Source organism: Marmota flaviventris, unplaced genomic scaffold (assembly GCF_047511675.1).
Source record: "Marmota flaviventris isolate mMarFla1 unplaced genomic scaffold, mMarFla1.hap1 Scaffold_48, whole genome shotgun sequence".
NCBI classification, from domain to species: Eukaryota; Metazoa; Chordata; class Mammalia; order Rodentia; family Sciuridae; genus Marmota; species Marmota flaviventris.
Window position 1 is genome coordinate 3110288 of NW_027288296.1, and position 22505 is coordinate 3132792.

Here is a 22505-nt window from a genome sequence, read left to right on the forward strand (position 1 = left end):
GAAATTTTTAGGATTAGTGTTAGGGTTAGAGCTAGTGTTAGAATTAGGCTTAGACTTTGGTTTAGGGTTTAATTTAAAGTTAGGTTTTTATCTAAGGTTACTGCTAGGGCTAAGGATAAGGCAAGGGTTAAGACTAGAATTTGGGATAGGGTTAGGTTTATGGGAAGAGAAAGGATTAGAATTAGTGACAGGGCCAGTTGAGAGCTAGAGTTATTTTTAGGACTAGGGTTAGAATTAGCGTTAGGGATAGGGCTAAATTATGGCTTGGGTTAGTGTTAGGGCTAGGGTTAGAGCTAGTTTTAGAATTAGCATCAGGGCTAGTGCTAGCTTTAGGCTTAGGCATTGAGTTAGGGTTAGATTTAAAGTTAGGTTTCAAACTAGTGTTAAAGCTAGGGCTAAAGATAGGGCAATTGTGATGAAAAGGGTTAGGGGTAGAGTTAGGGTTACATTTAGGGTAAGGGGTGTGCTTTTAGCTAGGTTTAGGGCTATGGCAAGTGTTAGTATTTGGGTTAGGGCTTAGTTAGGGATAGGGTTATGATTAAGGCTAGCTTTATGGCTAGGATTAAGTTTAGGGTTTGTGTTAGGGTTAGGGATATTATTAGGGCTAGGGCTAATGTCAGTTCTAGAGTTATAGTTAGGGCTAGATTTAGTGTTAGGCTTATGGCTTGGTACAGTGTACAGATTAGGTTTAGGGTAAGATTCAGGTTTATATCTAGTGTTATTTTTAGGGTCTGGGTAAGGGTTCAGGTTTGTGTTAGCTTAGGGTTTAGGTTTAGGGTAATGACAGGATTAGTTTTAGGGTTTAGGTTTGGTTTAGTGTAATAGATAAGGTTAGGGTGAGGGATAGGGTTAGCTTAAGAGGTAGGGTTATTGTTAGGGTAATGGATAGGTTTAGACCTAAATTTAGGGCTAGGTTTATGTATAAGATTAGGGCTAGTTTTGGGTTAGGGTTAGGTTTAAGTTTAGGGTTAAAGCTAGGTTTATTATTCGGTTTAAAGGTAGGTTTTGGGTTAGGTTATGGCGAGAGTTAAGGCTATGGCTAATGTATGAAGTAGGGTTATATTTAGCGCTGGTTATAGGGTTAGGGTTAGGGCTACTTCTAGTGTTAGGTTGAGTTTTACGGTGTTGATGATGTTTAGAGCCAGAGTTAGTGTTAAGGTAAGAGTCAGGATCAGGGTTAGATTTTGGGTTAGGGTTAAGACTAGAATTAGGATATGGTTAGGGCTAGATTTAGGGTTATGGTTTGGTTTAGGATAAGGGTTAGGGTTATGGCTATGGCTCAGTTTTGTTTTAGGGCTAGGGCAAGTATTAGGGCTAGTTTTAAGATTAGCATTAGCGTTAGGGCTATTGTTAGGTTTAGGTTTAGGCTTAGGTTTAGGGTTAGATTTAGAGTTAGGGTTAGATCTAGGGTTATGGCCAGGGCCATTAATAGGGCTAGGGTTAGACCAGGGGTTAGGGTTAGGATTAGGTTTCTAGTAAGGGAAAGTTTTGGAACTAAGTTTAGGTTTAGGGTGAGAGATAGAGTTAGTCTTTGCACTAGGGTTAGGGTTAGGATTAGTGATATGGCTAAATTAGAGCTAAGATTAGGGCTAGTGTTAGTGTTAGGGTTAGGCCTAGGGTTTGGGTTAGGGTTAGGGCTAAGATTATGGCTAGGGTTAATATGAGGTCTAGTGTTAAGGTTAGGAATTGTTTTAGGGTTTGCTTTATGGCTAGGTATAGTGTAAGGGTTAGGTAGGGTAAGAGTCTGGTTTATAGCTAGAGGAATTATTAGAATCATGGTTAGTATAAGGGTTTGGTTTAGATTTGAGGTTAGGGTTAGGACTCAAATTAGCAGTCGGGTTAGGGTATGTGTAATAATTGGATTAGGTTTAGGGTTCAGGGTAGGTTAGGGTAATTGATAGGTTTGGGGAAAGCGATAGGGTTAGGGTTAACCTAGGGTTAGCATAATGGTAAGAGTTATGTTTATGATAACGTTAAGGTTAGGGCTAGGGTTATGGTTAAAATTAGGTCTTGTGTTAGGATTAAGGTGAGGGTTAGAACTAGGATTATATTTAGAGTTATGTTTAGCATAAGCGTTTGATTCTGAGCTATGGTTAGGGCTAGGCTGAGAGTTAGGTTCAGAGTTAGGTCCAGGGATAGGATTATGGTAAATTTTTGGTTAGGGTTGGGATTAGTGTTAGACCTAGGTTTAGTGTTAGGGTCAGAATAAGAATCAGGATTAGGGTGAGGATTTGGGATAGTGTTAGAGCTAAAACCAAGACTAGGGTTAGGACTATTAATAGGGTTAGTGTTTTGGTTAGTCTGAAGCCTAGAGATAGGTCTAGTGTTACTCTTAGGTTTAGGGTTTCCCTTAGGGTAAGGGATTGATTTATATCTAGGCTTAGGGCTATGGTTAGGGTTAGAGTTAGAGTTAAAACTAGGTTTAGGTCTCGGTTTAGGGCTAGTTTTTCTGTTAGGGTTAGGGCTAGGATTAGGGCAACAACTAATATAAGAACTAGGCTTACCATTAGGGTTAGTTTTACGGTTAAGGTTAGGGGTAGTTTGAGTTCTAGGGTTAGGATTAAGGTTAAAGTGATATTTATAGCTATGGTTTTTGTTAGGATAGGAGTCAGGGTCAGGGTTAGTTTTAAGGTTAGTGTTACGACTCGAATTAGGGCTATTTTTAATGTTAGTGTTCAGTTTGAGTTTAGGGCAGTGTTTAGATCTAGGGTGAGTGTTATGATATAAGTCAGGGTTAGGGTTAGTTTTAATTGTGGCTTAGGACTCGAATTAGGTTTAGGTCTAAGTGTAGTGTTAGTGTTTGGTTTAAGTTAAGGTTTAGGGTTAGGGCTGTTGCTTGGTTTTGGTATACTGCTAGGATTGGGGTAGGGCTAGTTTTACAATTATCATTTGGGTTAGGGCTAGTGTTAGTGTTAGGCTTAGGCTTAGGTATAAGGTTAGATTTAGAATTATAGTTACGGTTGGGACTAACTTTATGGCAAGTGTTAGGGCTAGTGTTAGGTTTATGGTAACAGACAGGGATAGAACTAAGGCTAGGGCAAGTGTTAGAGTTAGTCTTAGGTCTAGGGTTAGAGATAGAGGTAAATTAGCGCTAGGATTAGGGATAGGTTTTGCTTTTAGCTTAAGCCTGGGGTTATGGTTAGGGTGAGGTTTAAATTTAGAGTAAGGAATGACATTATAGCTAGATTTAGAGGTAGGGTGAGGGTTAAATTAGGGTTAGGTGTAGGGCTAGAGATAGGGTTGTGATTAAGGCTAGGTTTAGGACAATAATGAGGGCTAGGTGTGTTTTTAGGGTTAGGTCTAGGATTAGGGCTAGGGCTAATTTTAGGTCCAGAATTATGGTTAAAGTTAGTTTTAGGGCTAGGTTTATTGCTACGTGTATGCTAAGGGTTATATGTTGGGTTATGGTCAAGTTTAGAGCTAGGGTTATTATTAGGGTCAAGGTCTGGATTAGGGTTTGAGATAATGTTAGGGTTTTAATTTTGGGCTTCAATTAGTTTTAGGATTAGGGTTAGAGTAATGATAGGGTTAGATTTAGGATTCAGGTTAGATTTAGGGTAATGGAAGGTTTAGGGTTCCAGATAGGTTTAGGTTTAAGATTAGGGTTATCATTATGGTTTGGGTTATAATGGATAGAGTTAAAGATCAGTTTTAGGCTAAATTTATGGTTGCAATTAGAGCTAGTGTTAGGGTTAGGTTAGGTTTAAAGTTAAGGTTAGGGATCTGAATATGGCTAGGTTTTTGGTTATGTTAGGGATAGGATTAGGTTTACAGCTAATGCAAGTACTAGGTTCAAAATTAGGGATAATTTTAGGGTTTTAGTGCTAGGTTTAGTTTTAGGGTTAGGTTTACTGTTAGGGAGATATTTAGAGATAGAAGTGTTAGGGTCAGTGTCAGGTTAAGGGTTAGTTTTAGGGTTTGGCTTCCAATCAAATAAGTCTAGGTTTACATCTAGGTGTAAGGTTAGGGTTTGGTCTAGGTCAAAGTTTACTGTTAGAGCTATGGCTCGTTTTTTTTTTTTTTTTTTTTTTTGGGCCAGGGTTAGCATTAGGGCTCATTTTAGGATTAATTTATGGTTTGTGCTAGTGTTAGGTATAGGCTTAGGATTCAGGTTAAGGCTAGTTTTAGAGTTACATTTTACCTAAGGTTAGTGATAGGGATAAGGATAGGGAAAGAGTTAGCACTAGGGTTATGGCTAGGGTAAGGGTTACGGTAAGGGATAGGGTTAGAATGAGTGATAAGGCTAATATGAAAGTGTTAGTCTTAGGGCTAGGGTTAGGGTGAGGTTTAGGCATAGGGATAAATTATGACTAGGGTTATTTTAGGGCTAGGGTTAGGGCTAGTTTTAGGATTAGGCTTAGGCATCAAGTTAGGGTTAGATTTAGAGTTAGATTTTCATCTAGGGATAGTGCTAGGGCTAAGGATAAGGCAAGGGTTACCACTATGGTTAGGGTTAGAGTTAGGATATAATTTAGGGTCAGGGATGTGGTTATAGCTAGGCTTAGGGCAAGGGCAAGGGTTATTATTAGGGTTAGAACTAGGGTTAGGGTTAGGGTTATGGTTAAGTATATGTTTAGGGCTATGGTGAGGACTAGGATTTGTTTTAGTTTTAGGGATAGTATTAGGACTATAGCTAATGTCAGGTGTAGTGTTACAGTTAGGGATACATTTAGTGTTAGGTTTAGGGCCTTGTCCAGTTTAAGGGTTTGGATTTTTGTTAGGTTCAGGTTTAGATCTAGGGATATTTTTTTAGAATCAGGGTCAGGATTAGGGTTTGGGTTAATTTAGTGTTTAGGTGCAGGGCTCAAATTAGTGTTAGATTTAGGGTTAGGGTAATGAGAGTGTTAGGTTTAGTGTTTAAGTTTGGTTTAGTGTAATGTATAGGGTTAGGTTTAGGCCTAGGGTTATCAGAATGGTTAGGGTTATCATTAGTGTAATGGATAGTGTTAGCCCTAAGATTAGGGTTAGGGTTATGTGTAGGATTAGGGCTAGTGTTTGGGTTAGGTTTAGGTTTAAGTTTAGGGTGAAATTTAGATTTAGGACTCAGATTAAGGCTAGGGTTTTGGTTAGGTTAGGGCTAGGGTTAAGGTTACCACTAATGTATGAATTAGATTCATGATTACAGCTAGTAATAGGTTTAGAGTTAGGTCTAGGTCTAGTGTTAAGGTTAGGTTTATGGTGATGATGAGGTTTAGAGCCAGGGTTAGTATTAGGGTCAGAGTCAGGTTCAGGGTTAGTTTCTGGTTAGGGTTTGACTATAATTAGGGATAGGGTTAGGGCTAGGTTAGGGTTAGGATGGGGTTTAGGTTAAGGGTTACGGTTAGGGCTATGACTTGGTTTTGTTCTAAGGCTAGGGGTAGGGTTAGGGCTAGTTTTATGATTAGTCTTAGGGTTAGGGCTAGTGTAATTGTGAGATTCAAGCTTAAGTTAAGGATTAGGGATAAGAGTAAAGTTATGGTTAGGTTTAGTATTAGGGTTAGGGTTAAATTTAGAGTTAGGTTTATATCTAGGTTTTGTGATAGGGCTAAGTATAGGGCTAGGGTAATGCTACATTTAGGGCTAGGTATATGGTGATGGTAAGGGATAGGGTTAGAATTAGGTATAGGTCTAGTGTGAGAGTTAGAGTTAGTCTTAGGGCTAGGGTTAGTGTTAGGGATAGGGCTAATTTAGGACTTGGAATAGGGCTAGGGTTAGTGTTAGGTTTACGGTTAGGTTACCTTTAGGGTAAGGGATAGGAATATAGCTAGTTTTAGGACTAGGGTGAGAATTAGGGTTAAGGTTAGTTTTAACATTAGGGTTATGATGAAGGTGAGGTTCCTTGATAGGATGTGGGATAAGTTTTGTACTAGGGTTAGGGCTAGATTAGAGCTAGGGCTAATGTCAGGACTAGGGTATGTTTAGGGATAATTTTATGGTTAGGCTTATGGCTAGGTCTATTGTAAAGTTTAGGTTTCTTGTTAGGGTCAGGTTTTGAGCTATTGGCATTATTAGAGTGAGGGTCAAGTTTAGGGTAGGAGTTAGGTTAAGGTTTAGGTTTAGGGCTCAGATTAGTCTTATATTTAGGGATCAGGTAATGACACAGTTAGGTTTAGGGTTCAGGTGAGGTTTAGGTTAATACATAGGATTAAGGCTAGTTCTTGGATTAGAGTTCTGTCTTGGGTTAGCATAAGGATTATAGTTGTCTTAGGGTAATGAATAGTTTTAGAGCTAGGGTTTGAGCTAGGGTTATGGTTAGGATTAGGTCTAGGGTTAGGCTTAGGGTTATAGTTAGGGATAGGGTTATTATTAGGGTAAGCTTTAGAGTTAAAGTTAAGGTAGGGCTTAGATTAGGGCTATGTTTTGTGATAGGTTAGGGCTATGGCTAATGTAAGAAATAATGAAATGATTAAGACTAGTTTTATGGTTAATGTTAGGGCTAGGTGAAGTTTTAGGGTTAGTTTTAGAGTTACAGTGAAGTTTAGAGCTAGGGTTAGTGTTAGTGTCAGGGACAGTGTTCAAGTAAGGTAGTGGTTAGGGTTAAAGCCAGAATTAGGGCTACAGTTAGGCCTAGAGGTAGGGTTAAAGTTTTGGTTAGGTTAAGGGTTATTGTTAAGGCTAGGTCTAGTTGGTCCTTAGGTCTAGAGCTATAGTTATGGCTAGATTTAGGATTCAGTTTAAGTCTAGAGCTAGTGTTAGGGTTAGGCTTAGGTATAAGTTTACCAGTAGGGCTAGTGTTAGGTTTTGGTTTAGGTTCAGGTTTAGATTTAGAGCTAAGATTAGTGTTATGGTCAGAATAATGGTCAGGGATAGGATTACGGTTTGGGTTATGGTTAAATCTAGAATGAAGGTTAGGGTTAGTACTAGTTATAGAGTTAGGTTTTGGTTAGGCTAAGGATTAGTGCTAAGAATACGGTTAGCATTAGGGTAAGCAATAGAGTTAGAGCTAAGGTTAGGACTAGGGTTAGAGTTAGGTTTATGGTTAAAGCTTGTGTTAGGGCTTATATTAGGGCTAGTTTTTTATTAGGATTAGGGCTAGTGTTATGGTTATGTGTATTGTAAGAAATAGGGTTACTATTAGCATTAGTTTAGGTTTAAGTTTAGGGCTAAGCCTAGTGTTAGGGTTAGGTTTAAGGTTAGGGTGATGTTTAGAGCTAGGTATAGTGTTTGGATATGAGTCAGGGCCGTGGTTAGTTTTAGGGTTAGGGTTAGGTTTCAAATTCGGACTAGGGTTAGGGCTGGTGTACGGTTAGGATTTGGTCTAGGGTAAGGATTAATTTTAGGAGTATGGATCAGTTTTGTTTTAGGTCTAGGTCTAGGGTTAGGGCTAATTTTAGGAATAGCATTAGAATTAGAGGTAATTTCAGGGTTAGGCTGAGGCTTCAGGTTAGGGTTAGTTTTAGAGATAGGTTAGTGATGGGGCTAAGAATTATAACTAGGGTTAGGGATTGGGTTAGAGTTATGGTAAGGTACAGGGTTAGGTTTAGAGATAGGTTTCAATCTAGAATTAGTACTTGGGCAAGGGTAATGACTATGGTTACTGTTACAGTAAGGTATAGGGTAAGAAGTAGGAATAGGTCTTGTGAGAGAATTATAGTTTGTCTTAATTCTAGGGTAAGGGTTAGGGTTAGGAATAGGGCTATATTAGGGCTAGGATTAGGGCTATGTTTAATATTAGGGTTAGGGCTAGAGTTAGGGTTATGATTAGGGCTAGGGCTAGGGTTAGGGTTCATGTAAGGTTTAGGGTATAAGCAACGTTTAGGGCTAGGGGAGTGTTAAGTTTAATGTTAGGTCTAGGTTAGGTTAAGGTTATGGTTATGGTTAGGGTTGTGGTTAGGACTAGGGTTTTCATTAGGGTTAGGGTTAGTTTTAGGGTAATGTATTGAATTAGATGTAAGATTAGGTTTAGGGTTAAGTTTAGGTTGTGGTTAAATTTAGGTTCACGGATAGGTCTAGTTTTATTTATGGTAAGGTTTAGGGTTAAGTTAATGGCAACAGTTAGATTTAGGGTTAAGTTGAGGGTTAGCTTTTTGATTAGGGTTAGGGATAAGGTTAGGTTTACGGCTATTATTATTAGGGTTAGGGTTAGGGTAATGTTAGGTTTAGAGCTAGGGTTAGTACTAAGGTTTAAGTTTAGGATTAGGGCTAGGGTTAGGTTTATGTTTAAAATAGGGCTAGGGTTATGTTTAGGTTAAGGAATAGGCTTTGTGTTAGGGTTATGTCTAATGTGAAGGTTAGAGTTAGGGCTATATTTAGAATTGTGGTTATACTTATGGTTGGATTTGGCCTCAGAATAGGGCTAGGTTTTGTGTTCGGTTTAGGCCCAGGGTTAAAGCTATGTGTAATGTAAGATATAGGGTTCTGATTAGAGCTAGTTTTAGGGTTAGGGTTATGGCTATATATAGTGTTAGGTTTAGTTTTGGGGTTAGGTTCAGGTTTAGAGCTAGGTTTAGTGTTAGTGTTAGGGTCAATGTTCAGGTTAGAGTTAGGTTTAGGGTGAAAGAAAGAATTAGGACCAGGTTTAGGTCTAGGAATATGTTTAGTGTTCATTTTAGGTTAAGGATCATATTAGGGCTAGGTATTAAGTTTTTTAGATCTAGGTCTAGAGTTATGGCTATATTTAGGAATATGCTTCGATCTAGGGCTAGTATTAGGTTTAGGTTTAGGTATAAGTTTACAGGTAGGGTTAGTTTTAGGGTCTGGTTTAGAGTTTGGGTCAGATTTAGACTGAGGTTTTGTGTTAGGGTATTGATTTGAGTTAGGGTTAGAGCTAGAATGAGGGCTAGGATTAGGACTAGTAATAGGGTTAGGGTTTGGATTAGGCTATGGATTAGAATTAGGACAAAGTTTAGCATTATGGATAAGGTTTGGCTTGGTGTAATTGATAGAGTTAGAGCTAGGGTTAGGGCTAAGGTTAGGGTTAGGTTTAGGGATAGAGCTAGGGTTAGGGTTAGGTCTAGGGCTAGGGCTAGGTTTAGGGTTAGGTCTAGGGATAGGGTTAGGGTTAGGGTTAGGGCTAGGGCTGGATTTAGGTTTAGTTTTACATCTAGGATTAGGACTCAGATTAGGGCTAGTATTTTTCTCTTAGGTTTACTACTAGGGTTAGGGCTGTGGCTAATATAAAAACTAAGGTTATGGTTAGAGTTAGTATTTGGTCTAGATCTAGTGTTAGCACTATCTTTAGTGTTAGTGTGATATTTAGAATTAAGGTTAGTGTTAGAATATAAGTCAGGTTCAGGGTTAATTTTAGGACTAGGACATGAATTAGAGCTAGAAGTTTATGGCTAGGTTTAGGGTGAGGGTTTGGTTTAGGTTAATGTTTAGGGTTAGGACAATGGCTCAGTTTTGTTTAAGGGATAAAGCTAAGGTTAGCTCTAGTTTTAGGATTACTGATACTGTTAGGTCTAGTGGTAGGTTGAGGATTAGGCTGAGGTTTAGGGTCAAATATAGAGTTATGGTAAGTTCTAGGGTAGGGTCTATGGCTGGGGTTAGGGCTAAGGTTAGGTAATGTGTTAGGTTTATTGTAATGGATAAGGTTAGAACTAGAAATAGGGCTAGGTGGAGAATTAGAGTTAGTCTTAGGCCAAGGTTAGGGATAGTTTTAGAGTTAGGGCTAGGATTAGTGCTAGGGTTAGTGTTTGGGTTAGGCCTATGTTTAGGGCTAGAGTTATGGTTAGTGTTAGGGTTAGGGGAAAGGATGGGGTTATACCTAAGTTCAGGTCTAGGCGAGGGTTAAAATTAGAGATAGGGCTAGAGTTGGGGTTTGGGTTAGGATTAAAGCTAGGTAAAGGCCTAGGATGAGGACTAGTGTTTGTGTCAGGATTAGGTCTAGGAAGAGGGCTGGGGCTAATGTCAGGTCTGGGTTCATGGTTATGGTTAGTTTTAGGGATAGGTTATGGCTAGGTCTAGTGTAAGGGTTATGTTAAGGTTAAGGGCCAGTTTTAAAGCTAAGTGTATTATTAGGGCCAGGGTTTGAGTAGGGTTTGGTTTAGGTTAATATTTAGGGTTAAGGCTTGAATTAACATTAGGGATAGTGTAAGGGTTCGGGTTAGGGTAAATGATAGGGTTAGGTTTAAGGTTCAGTTTAGGTTTAGAATACTGAATAGGGTTAGTGTTAGCAATAGTGTTAGCATTAGGCCTAGGGTTAGAATTTGAGTTAGGCTTATCTTTAGGGTAATGGATAGGGTTCGAGCTAAGATTACGTCTAGGGTTAAGGTTAGTTTTAAGACTAGGGTTAGGATTAGTGTTACTGTTAATGTCATGGTGGTTAGTGTTGGGGTAAATGTTAGCATTTGAGCTAGGATTATGCCTAGTGTGAGGGTTAAGGTTAGATTAAGGGCGAAAGTTAGGTTTAGATTTAGGGTTATGTTTAGATTAAGGTTATAGTTTCAGCTAGAGTTAGGGTTAGGACGAGGTTTAGGGTTAGGTTTATGTCTAGGCTTCTTGTTAGGGTTCTAATAAGGGCTAGGGTTAGGGCTAGGATAAGGCTATGTTTTATGTGAGGTTTATGGCTAGCATTAGGGCTATAGGTAATATAAGATGTAGGGATATGTTTGTGGCTAGTTTTAGGGTTAGGGTTATGGATAAGTCTAGTGTTCTAGTTAGGTTTTGTGTTAGGGTAAGATTTAGAGCTAGAGCTTGTTTTGGAGTAACAGTCATTGTTCGGGGTAGGGTTAGGTTTAAGGTGAGGTCCAGATTTAGGAATAGCATTGGGTCTAGTCATAGAGGTAGTCTTTATGTTAGTTTAGCAGTTATTGTTAGGGCTAGTGCTATGTTTTTGTTTAGGGCTAAGGCTAGATTTATGACTCTATTTTGGATTAGATTTGGTCTAGTGCTAGTGTTACTGTTAGATTTAGGTATAGATTTACTGATAGTGGTAGGGTTAGGGTTCGCTTTATGGTTAGTGTTAGGTTTAGACCTGGGGTTAATGTTAGCGTCAGAATAAGGGTCAGAGTTAGAGTTAAGATTAGAGCTAGAATGAGGGCTAGGGTTAGGTCTCGTAATACAGATAGAGTTTGAGGTAGGCTAAGCATTATGATTAGTACTAGGGTAGCATTAGGGTGAGGGTTTGGCTTAGTGTAAAGGATAGGGTTAGAGGTAGAGTTAGGGTAAGTGTTAGGGTTAGGGTTAGATTTTGGGTTGAACCTAGGTTTAGGGCTTGGAATAGGGCTAGGATTTGTATTAGCATTAGGTCTATAGCAAAGGAAAGAACTAGGATTCTGATTAGGGCTAGTTGTAGGGTTAGCATTAGGTCAATGTTTAGACCTACGGTTACTGTTAGGATCTGAGTAAGGGTCAGGGTTACTTAAAAGGGTTAGGGTTAGGACTAAAATTAGGGCTGCTTTTAGGGCTAGGTGTAGGGTTAGGGTTTAGTATAGGTTAAGGGTTAGGTTTAGGGTCATTGCTCTATTTTGTTTTAGGGCTAGGATACTGTTAGGGCTGGTTTTCCAATTAGTATTAAGGTTAGGGCTAGTGTTAAGGTGAGGTTTATACTTAATTTTTGTTTTAGATGCAGGTTTAAGCCTTGGGCAAAGGTTAGGGCTAAGTTTGGAACTAGGGATAGGGTTAGCGTTTGGGTTATGGTAAGGAATAGGTTTAGAACTAGGGATAATGCTAGAGCGAGAGTTAGACTTAGTCTTAAGGATAGGGATAGGGTTAGGTTTACTGTTGGGCTAAATTAGGGCTAGGAATAGTGCTAGGGTTAGTGTTAGCTTTAGGCCTAGGTTTAGGGATAGGGTTAGTGTTAGCATTAAGGTTAGGATAAGGTGTGATATTACAGCTATATTTAGTGCTAGGACAAGAGGTAAAATTAGGGTTAGGGCTAGGGTTAAAATTAGGGTTGGTATTAAGTCTAGGCTTAGAACCAGGATTAGATGTATGGATAGGGCTAATTATAGGTCTAGGATTAAGGTTAGTCTAGGGTTAGGGATAGGGCTATTGCTCAGTTTGTTTTAGAACTAGGCCTAGGTTTAGGGCTAGTTTTATGATTAGTGATAGTGTTAGAGCTAGTGGTAGGGTGAAGTTTAGGCTTAGATTTATTGTTATGGTTAGATCTAGGTTTAGGTCTATGGCTAGGGATAAGGCTAAGGTTAGGGCTATTGTTAGGGTTATGATAAAGGAAAGGGTTAGAATTAGAAATATTGCTAGGGCAAGAGTTTGACTTAGTCTTTGGGCTAGGGTTAGGGGTAAGTTTAGGGTTAGGGCTATATTAGGGCTAGGATTAGTGCTAGGGTTAGTGTTAGGGTTAGACCTAGGATTAGGGTTAGTGTTAGTGTTAGGTTTAGGATTAGGTTTCGGGAAAGGGATAAGGATATAGCTAGTGAGGGTTACATTTAGGGTTTGGAGTAAGGTTAGGGTTTGGGTTAGGATTTTGGCTAGGTTTAGTGTTAAGCTGAGGGTTTGTATTAGGGTTAGGGCTAGGATTATGGCTAGGGAAAATGTTTGGTTTAGGTTTACTTTTAGTATTAGTTTTACTGTTAGATTATAGCTATGTCTAGTATAAGTGTTAGGATTAGGGTAGGAGTGAGGTTTAGAGCTAGGTGAATTATTAGGGTCAGGTTCTGGGTAGGGTTTGGTTTAGGTTTTGTTTTAGAATTAAGGATTGAATTAGCTTTAGGGTTAGGGTTCCTGATAGGGTAATTGATAGGATTAGGTTTTTGCTTCCAGTTAGGTTTAGAGTAATAGATAGGGTTAGTGTTAGCGATAGGTTTATCTTTAGGCCTAGGGATAGCATCTTGGTTAGCCTTATCATTACAGTTATGGATAGGGTTAGAGCTAAGATTAGGGCTAGAGTTATGGTTAGGATTAGGTTTAGGGTAAGTTTAGGCATTTCAGCTAGGGTTAGGGATAGGGCAGGGATTAGGGTTTGAGTCAGGGCTAGGGTTAGGTTTAGGTTTAGGGTTATGTTTACACTAATGTTTAGAGTTTGAACTAGGGTTATGGCTAGGGAGAGGGTTAGCATTAGGGTAGGTATAAGGTTATGGTAAGTGTTATGATTAGGGCTAGGTTTAGGGCTAGGATAAGGTCTAGGTTTTGTTTGATATTTAGGGCTAATATTAGGGCTATGGATAATGTAAGAGCTAGGGATATGATTATGGCTAATGTTAAGTTCAGGGTTATGGATAAGTCTAGTGTTAGGGTTAGGGTTTGGTTTAGGATAAGGTTTAGAGCTAGGGTTTTATGGGGTTAAGGGTCATTGTTGGGTTAGGGTTAGTATTATGGTCAGGGCCAAAATTAGGAGTAGTGTTTGGTCTAGTGATAGGTTTAATTTTTATGTTAGGTTAAGGTTTATTGTTAGGGCTAGTGCTAGGTTTTTGTTTAGGGATAACGTTAGATTAATGACTACATTTAGGATTAGGTTTGGTCTAGTGCTAGTGTTACTGTTAGGTTTAGGTATAGGTTTAACGGTAGAGGTAATGTCAGGGTTCGGTTTAAGTTTTGGGTCAGGTTTAGATCTAGAGTTATTGTTAGGGTCAGAATAAGGGTCAGGGTTAGGATTAGGATTAAAGCTAGAATGAGGGCTAGTTTTAGGACTAGAAATAGAGTTAGGGTTTGGGGTAGGCTAAGGATTAAGTTTAGAACTAGAGTAGCATTAGGGAGAGGGTTTGGCTTAGGGTAAGGCAAAGGGTTTGAGGTGCGGTTAGGGTTATGGTTAGAGTCAGGGCTCGGATTAGGGCTAGGATTTGTGTTAGCATTAGGGCTATGGCTAATGAAAGAACCAGTTTTCTGATTAGGGCTAGTACTAGGGTTAGTGTTATGGCAATGTTTAGAGCTAGGTGTACTGCTAGGGTCCGACTAAGGGTTAGGGTTATTTTTATGGTTAGGGTTAGTACTCAGATTAGGGCTAAGTTTAGTGATAGGTGTAAGGTTAGTGTTTGATTTAGGTTAAAGGTTAGGGTTAAGAATATGTCTCAGTTTTGTTTTAGGGCTAGGGTAATGTTAGAGCTATTTTTCCAATTAGCATTAGGTTTACGGCTAGTGTTGGGGTGAGGTTTTGGCTTAAGGTTAGGAATAACTACCAGGTTTAGGGCTAGGGTGATGGTTACAGTTAGGGTTATGGCTAGGGATAGGGCTAGATTTGGGTTATTGTAAGGGATAGGTTTTGAAATTTGGATATGACTAGGGCAAGAGTTAGAGTTAGTCTTAGGGCTTGGGATAGGACTAGGTTTAGGATTTGGTTTAAATTACAGCTCGTATTAGCCCTAGGGTTAGTGTTATGTTTTGGCCTAGAGTTAGGGCTAGGGTTAGGGTTAGTGTTAGGGTTAGGGTAAGGTATAATGTTACAGCTAGGGCATGGGATATAATTAGTGTTAGGGCTCCAGTTAAGGTTAGGATAAGGATTAAGGCTAAGCTTAGGGCTAGGATTAGGGTTAGAGTTTGTGTTAGGGTTAGGGCTAGGATTAGGTCTAGGACTAATGTCAGTTCTAGGATTATGGTTTGTGATAGTTTTAGTTTTAGGTTTATGGCCAGGTCTATTGTAAGATTTATGTTGAGCATTAGGGTCAGATTAACAGCTAGGGGTATTACTAGGGTCAGAGTCAGGGTTAGGGTATGGGTTAGGTTAAGGTTTAGGGTTAGTGCTAAAATTAGCATTAGGGTTAGGGTAATGGATATGGTTAGGTTTCAGGTTCAGGTTAGGTTTAGTATAATGCACAGCATTAGGTTAAGTCATAGGGTTAGAGTTAGGCCTAGGGATAGAATTTGGTTAAAGATATGGTTCAGGTAATGGATAGGATTAGAGCTACAATTAGGACTAGGATTATTGTTAGGTGAGGGTTATGGTTAGGGTGAGGCCTAGGATTAGAATTTGCTTACAGTTATGGTTAGGGTATGGATAAAATTATATCTAGGTTTTGGGCTAATGTTATGGATAGGAATAGGGCTATGGTTCAGTTTAGGTTTCGGGTTAGGACAAGATTTAGTTTTAGGTTTAGGTTTAGGTTAATTGTTAGGGCTAGGGAAAGGATTAGGTCTACGATTAAATCTAGATTTAGGGTTTGGATTAGGGCTAGGTTTTGGGTTAGCTAAGGGCTAGTGTAGGACTATGGCTAATGTAAGAACTAGGGTTAGGATTAGGGCTAGTATTAGGGTTAGCATTAGGACTAAGTCTAGTGTTTATATTAGGTTAAGATTTAGGGGGATGATAGGAGATATAGTTGGTGTTAGGGTCAGAGTCTGGATCAGTGATACTTTTAAAATTAGGGATAGGACTCGAATTAGGGTGAAGGTTAAGGCTAGGTGTAATGTTAGTATTTGTGTTAGTGTTAGGTTAAGAGTTAGGGATAGGGCTAATGTCAGGTCTAGGGTTACGTTTAGGTTAGTGTTAAGGTTGAGGGTACGGCTCAGTTTTGTTTTAGAGTTAGGGCTAGGATTAGGGCTAGTTTTAGGATTAGCGATAGTGTAAGGGCTAGTAGTAAGGTGAGGTTAAATCTTATATTAATTGTTATGGTTAGATCTAGGGTTAGGGCTAATGCTATGGTTAGGGATATAGTTTGGGCTAGTGTTACAGTTATAATAACAGATATGGTTAGAACTAGAAATAGGGCTAGGGTGAAGGTTAGAGTTAGTCTTAGGGCTATGGTTAGGGGTAGGTTTAAATTTAGGGCTAAATTCCAGCTAGGATTAGTGCTAGGGTTAATGTTAGGGTTAGGGCTAGGGTTAGGGTTAGATTTAGGGAAAGGAATGGGAGTATAGCTAGGTTTTGGGATAGGGCGAGAGTTAGAATTAGGGTTGGGGCTAGGTTAGTGTTCGGGTTTTGATTAAGGCTAGGTTTAGGGATAGGCTGAGTGTTTGTGTTAAGTCTAGGTCTAGGGATAATATCAGGTCTAGGTTTATGGTTAGTATTAGTTTTAGTGTTAGGTTTTGGCTATGTCTATTGTAAGTTTAGGTGTAGGATAAGGGTCAAGTTTAGAGATAGGTGTATTATTAAGGTCAGTTTCTGGGTAGGGTTTGGTTTAGGTAAAGATTTAGGGTTAATGCTTGAATTAGCAGTGGGTTCAGATTAGGGTTAGTGTAATGGACAGAATTAGGTTTATGTTTCCGGTTAATTTTAGAGTAATGTATAGGGTTAGTGTTAGCAATAGGGTTATTGTTTGGCTTAGGGTAAGCATTTGGTTTAGGCTTTTCTTTAGAGTAATTGATAGGGTTAGAGCTAAGGTTAGTGCTCATCTTAAGGTTAGGATTAGGGCTAGGGTTAGGTTTAGGTTAAGCATTAGAGTATGAGCTAGGGTTAGGGCTAGGGAGATGGTTAGGGTTAGAGTCAGGGCTAGGGTTATGGTTAGGGTTATGATTAGGGCTAGGTTAATGGCTAGGATAAGGCTAGATTTCTGTGGTGTTTATGGCTAGTATTAGGGCTATAGGTTATGGTTAGTGTTAGGGTTAGAGTTAGGGGCAGAATTAAGACTAGAATTGGGTCTAGGGATAAGGTTAATCTTTAGGTTAAGTAAAGGGCTATTTTTAGGGCTAGTGCAAAGATTTGTTTAGGGCTAGGGATAGATTTATGACTATATTTAATGTTAGGTTTGATCTAGTGCTATTGTTACTGTTAGGTTTAGGTACAGGTTTACTGGTAAGGGTAGGGGTAGGGTCTGGTTTAGGGTTACTGTGAGGTTTAGTTCTAGGGTTAGTGTTAGAGTCAGAATAAAGGTAGGGGTTTTGTTTAGAGATACAGCTAGAATTAAGGCTAGGGTTAGAACTTGTAATGGAGTTGAGGATAGGTGTAGGCTAAGAATTTGGGTTAGGACTACGTAACATAAAGGTGAAGGTTTGGCTAAGGGAAAGGGATGGGTTTAGAAGCAGGATTAGGTTTAGGTATTGGTTTAGAACTAAAGTTAAGTTTAGGGTTAGAGTTAGTCTTAGGGTTAAACCTTGGGTTGGAGCTTGGATTAGCGCTAGGATTTTTGTTAGCTTTAGGGCTACAGTTAATGTAAAAACTTGGTTTCTTATTAGTTCTAGTTCTAGGGTTAGCTCTAGGGCAATATATAGAGCTAGGGTTAGGATACGAGTCAGGGTCAGGGTTACATGTTGGTTTAGGTTTAGCACTCAAATTATGGCAAGGTTTAGTCCTAGGTTTAGGGTTAGTGTTTGGTTTAGGTTAAGGGTTAGGGTTAGGTTTATGGCACAGTTTTATTTTAGGGCTAGGTTAGGGTTAGGCCTAGTTTTCAAATTTTCATTGCTGTTAGGGCTAGTGTTAGGGTGAGATTTAGGCTTAAGATTAGGGTTTGATCCAGGTTTAGGAGTAAGGCAAATGTTAGGGCTAAGTTTGGGCTAGGGATAGGGTTAGCTATTGGGTTATGGTAATGGATAGGTTTAGAACTAGGGATAGGGCTAGGGTGAGAGTTATAGTTAGTCTTATGGATAGGGATAGAAGTAGATTTAGTTTTAGGCCTAAATTAGGGCTAGGATTAGTGTTATGTTTAGGCCTAGGTTTACGGATAGGGTTATGGTTAGGATTAGGGTTAGGATTAGGATTAGGCCTAGCATTAATTTTAGGGTTAGGCTTAGGGTAAGTGTAGGTATTTGAGTTAGGGATAAGGCTAGGTTGAGGCTTATGTTTTGAGTCAAGGCTAGTGTTAGGGTTATCTTTAGGCTAAAGTTTAGAGTTTGAGCTAGGGTTAGGGCTAGGGCGAGGGTTAATATTAGGGTTAGGTCAAAGGTTATGGTTAGGGTTATGATTAGGGCTAGGTTTAGGGCTAGTTTTTTTGTGATGTTTAGGGCTAACATTAGGGCTTGGGTAATGTAAAAGTGAGGGATATGGTTATGGCTAGTTTTAGGGTAAGGGTAATGGATAAGTCTAGTGTTAGGGTTAGGTTTTGGTTTAGGATAAGGTTTAGAGCTAGGGTTTCTATTAGATTAAGGGTCATTGTGGGGTTAGGGTTAGTTTTAGGTTTAGAGCCACAATTAGGACTAGCATTTGGTCTAGTGATATGTTTAGTCTTTATGTTAGGTTAAGGGTTATTGTTAGGGTGAGTGCTAGGTTTTTGTTTAGGGCTAGGCTAGATTTATGACTCTATTTAAAATTAGTTTTGTTTAGTGCTACTGTTACTGTTAGGTTTAGGTATAGGTTTATCGGTAGGGGTAATGTTAGGTTTCAGTTTAGCATTAGGGTCATGTTTAGATCTAGGGTTAGTTTTAGGGTCAGAATAAAGGTCAAGGTTAGGGTTAGGGTTAGAGCTAGAATGAGGGCTACATTTAGGACTAGTAATAGAGTTAGAGTTTGGGGAAGGCTAAGAATTATGGTTAGGACTAGGGTAGCATTAGGATGAGGATTAGGCTTAGGGTAAGGAATAGGGTTAGAGGTAGGGCTAGGATTAGAGTAAGGGTTAGGGTTAGGGTTAGAGTTAGGGATAGGGTTAGCGTTAGTGTTTGGTTTTGGGTTATAGTTAGGTTAAGGGTAAGTGTTAGGGTTAGTGTTAGGTGTAGGGTTAGGATTATGTGAGTTCTAGGGTTAGGGTTAGTGTCAGGGTTAGGGTTAGTGTTAGGGTTAGGACAGGTTTAGGTTTAGGGTTTGGTTAAGGTTTTTGTTAAGGTTAGGTTTATGGGTGGGGTTACATTAAGGTTAGGGATAGGTTTAGGATTATGGTTAGGGTTACTGTTAGGTTTTGGTTTAGTATTCAGGTTAGTGTTAGGGTAAGGTTTAGGGTTAGGATTAGGATTAGTATTAGGTTTAGGGTTAGGTTTTCTGTTAGGGTTACAGTTTTGGTTAATGTTAAGGTTAGATTTAGCATTAGGATTAGAGTTAGGTTTAGTGTTATGTTTAGGGATATGTTTATGTGTAATGTTTGTCTTACAGGTTGAGTAAAAGTAAGGTTTAGGGTTAGTGTTAGGTTTAGGCTTAAAGTAAGGTTTAGTGTTAGTTATACAGTTATCTTTTGGGTAAGGATTTGTGTTAGGTTTAGAGTTAAAGGTAGTGTTAGGTTTAGTGTTAGTGTTAGGGTTAGGGTTAGGGTTAGGCAAAGATTAGGTTTAGGGTTTGTGTTAGGGTTTGTGTTAGGGTTGGCGTTAAAGTTATGGTTTGAATTAGGGTTATTTTTAGGATGTGGGTTTTTGTTAGGTTTACTGTTAGGGTTAGGGATAAAGTTTGTGTTAAGGTTAGGTTTGGAATTAGTGTTAGAGTAAGGTGTAGGTTTACGGTTAAGTTTAGGGTTAGTGTTACAGTTAGGTTAGGGTTTGGGTTAGGATTCGTGTTTGGTATATTGTTACAGTTATGTTTAAGGTTAGTGTTAGTGTTAGGGTTAAATTTAGTGTTAAGTTTAGGGCTAGGTTTATGGTGATATTTAGTGTTAGGGTTAGGTTTATGTTTAGTGCTAGGGTAAGTGTTAGGGTTAGATTTAGAGTTTGGGTTAATGTTAGGTTTAGGATTTGTGTTAGGGTTAGCTTTAGGGTTAGGGTTAGGTTTAGGGTTACTGTTAGGATTAGGTTTAGGGTTAGGATTGGGGATTTTAATAGTATTAGTGTTAGGGTTCAGGTTAATGTTAGCGTTAGTGTTTGGGTTAGGGTAATAGTAGGTTTACATTTAGTGTTAGGTTTAGGGTTAGGGTTATCGTCAGGTTTAGGGCAAGGATTATATGAGTGTTAGGGTTAAGGCAACGGTTAATGTTAGGGTTAGTGTTAGAGTCATGGTCAGGGTTAGGATTAGGGACAAAGTTAGGGTTAGGGTTAGGGTTAGGGTTTGTGTTAGAGTTAGTGTTAGGGTTAGGGTTACGGGTAGGATTAGGGTTAGGTTTAGGGTTAGGGTAATGGTGAGAGTTAGGGTTATTGTAATTGTTTGAGTTAGGATTAAAATTAGTATTAGTGTTAGGGTTAGGGTTACTGTTATGGAATGGGTTAGGGTTGGTGTTAGGGTAAGGGATAGGGTTAGGGTTAGGGTTAGGGTTACAATTAGGATTACAATTAGGGTTAAGGATAGGGATAGGGTTTGTGTTAGGGTTAAGGTTAGTGTTAGGAGCACTTTAAAAGTTTGGGTTAGGTTTAGGGTTAGGGTTGGTTTTAGGGTTTGAATTGATGTTAGGGTTATATTTAGGGTTAGGGTTAAGTTTAGCTTAGGGTTAGGGCAGTGTTAACGTTTGTGTTAGCTTTCGGGTATGGTTAGGATTAGGATTTGTTAGGGTTAGGTGTAGGTTTAAGGTTAGGTTCGGGTTGGTGTTAGGTTTAGGGATCATGTTAGGCTTAAGGTTAGTGTAAGTGTTAGCTTTAGATTCATGGTTAGGGTTACGGTTTTGGCTAGTGTTAGGGTTAGGGTTATACTTAGGATTAGAGTTAGTGTTAGGATTAGGGTTAGTTTTAGGGATAGCTTTAGGTTTAGGGTTAGATTTAGAGATATTGTTATGGTTAGGTTTAGGTTTATGATTGGTTAGTGTTAGGGTTAGTGTTTGGTTTAGGGTTAGGGTTTGTGTTAGTGTTAGTGTTAGAGTAACGGTTATGATTAGGGTTAGGTTTAGGGTTAGGGATTGGGTTAGTGGTATGGTTAGGGTTAGTGTTAGTATTAGGGTTAGGGTTAGGTTTTGTATTTGGTTTAGTGTTATGGTAATTGTTAGTTTTAGTCTTAGGGTTAGTTTTTTGTTTAGTGTTTGGGTTAGGGTGAGGGTTAGTTTTAGTATTTGGGTTCATTTAGGATTAGTTTTATTGTTAGGGTTAGGGTTTGGGTTATGTTTATGGCTAGTTTTACAGTAAGATGTAGGTTTAATGTTAGTGTTAGTGTTAGGGTTAGGGTTCAGTTTATAGTTTGTGTTAGGATTAGGTTTTGTGTTAGCGTTATGTTTAGGGTTAGTTTTAGTATAAGGTTTAAGGTTAGGGTTAGGTTTAAAGTAATGATTAAGGTTAGGTTTAGGGTTAGTGTTAGGGTTAGAGTAAAGGTTAAGGTTAGGTTTAGGGTTAGTGTTAGGATTAGGGTTAGTGTTAGGGTTATTTTTATCATAAATATTAGGGTTAAGGTTAGAGTTAGCCTTATTGTTAGGTTAAGGGTTAGGTTTATGGTTTGGTTTGTGGTTATTGTTATTGTTAGGATTTGTGTTAGAGTTAATGTTAGTATTAGGTTTAGGGTTATGCTTAATGTTATTCTTAGGGTTCAGGTTAGATTTAGGATTAGTGTAGGGTTAGAGTTCATGTTATGGTTTTTGTTAATGTTAGGGTTAGGGTTAATGTTAGGGGTAGGTTTAGGGATAGTTTTAAAAATAGTGTACGGTTTGGGCCAGGTTTAGGATTAGTGTTACAGTCAGGTTTATGGTTAGTGTTAGGGTAGTGTTAGGGTTAGTGTTAGTATTAAGGTGAGGGTTCAGGTTATGGTTAGTGTTAGGGTTGGGATTAGAGTTATGGTTAGTGTTAGTGATAGGCTTAGGGTTAGGGTTAGTGTTAAAATTAGTGTTAAGTTTAGTGTTAATATTAGGGTTAGGGTTAGGTTTAGTGTTAGGGTAAGTGTTTGGTTTAGTTTTATGTTTAGGTTTAGTGTTAGGGCTAGAGTTAGGTTTAGGATTAGTTTTAGAATTAGGTGTCAGTTTAAGGTTAGTGTTAGGGTTAGTGTTAGGTTTCAGGTTATGGTTTGTGTTAGGGTTATAAAGAAGCTTAGGGATTGAGGTAGGGTAGGGTTATAGTTAGGGTTATTTTTAGGGTTACAGTTAAGATTATGGTTAGGGTTAGGATTAGCATGAGGGTTATTATTGGGTTTATGGTTAAGGTTGGGTTAGACTTTGTGATAGGGTTAGGGTTTGGGTTAGGTTTAGTGTTAGTGATAGGGTTAGTGTCACTGTTCGTTTTAGAAATAGGATTAAATTTAGGGTTAGGGCTATGGTTAGGTTTAGGTTAGGGTTAGGGTTGTGGTGTGGGTTCCAGTTTATATTAGGGTAAGGGTTATGCTTAGGTTTAGGGCTACGGTTATTGTTAGGGTTAGGAATAGGGTTACAGTTAGGGTTAGGTTTAGTGTTAGGTATAGTGTTAGGTTTCGTGTTAGGGATCTGTTTATGGTTAGGGCAAGGTTTAGTGTTAGGCTTAGAGTTAGAGTTATGGTTTGTGTTTGGGTAAGGATTAGGGTTAGGTATTAGGTTTGGGTAAGTGTTAGGTTTAGGGTTAGTGTTAGGGTTGGAGTTATGGTTAGGTTTAGTGTTAGGGTTAGTGTTTTGTTTCAGGTTAGGGTTAGGGTTTGTTTTAGTGTTAGTGTTAGGTTTAGAGTTACGATTATGATTAGGTTTAGAGTTACGTTTAGGTTTAGATTTAAGGTTAGTTTTAGGGTTACAGGTAGTGTCAGGGTTAGTTTTAGGATAAGGGTTTTGGTTAGGTTTAGGATTATGGTTAGGTTTAGTTTTAGGTTTAGTGTTATGGTTAGGGATAGTGAGAGGGTTATGGTTGGGGTTAGGGTTAGTGTTAGGGTTATGGTTAGGGTTACTGTTACGTTTAAATTTAGGGTTAGTTTAGGTAAGTTTTAGTGTTAAAGTTAGTGTTTCTGTTAGTGTTAAGATTAGGGTTGCGGTTGGTGTTAGGGTTAGGATTTGTGTTAGGATTAGGGTTACTCTAATCATTAGGATTACCATTAGGATTGG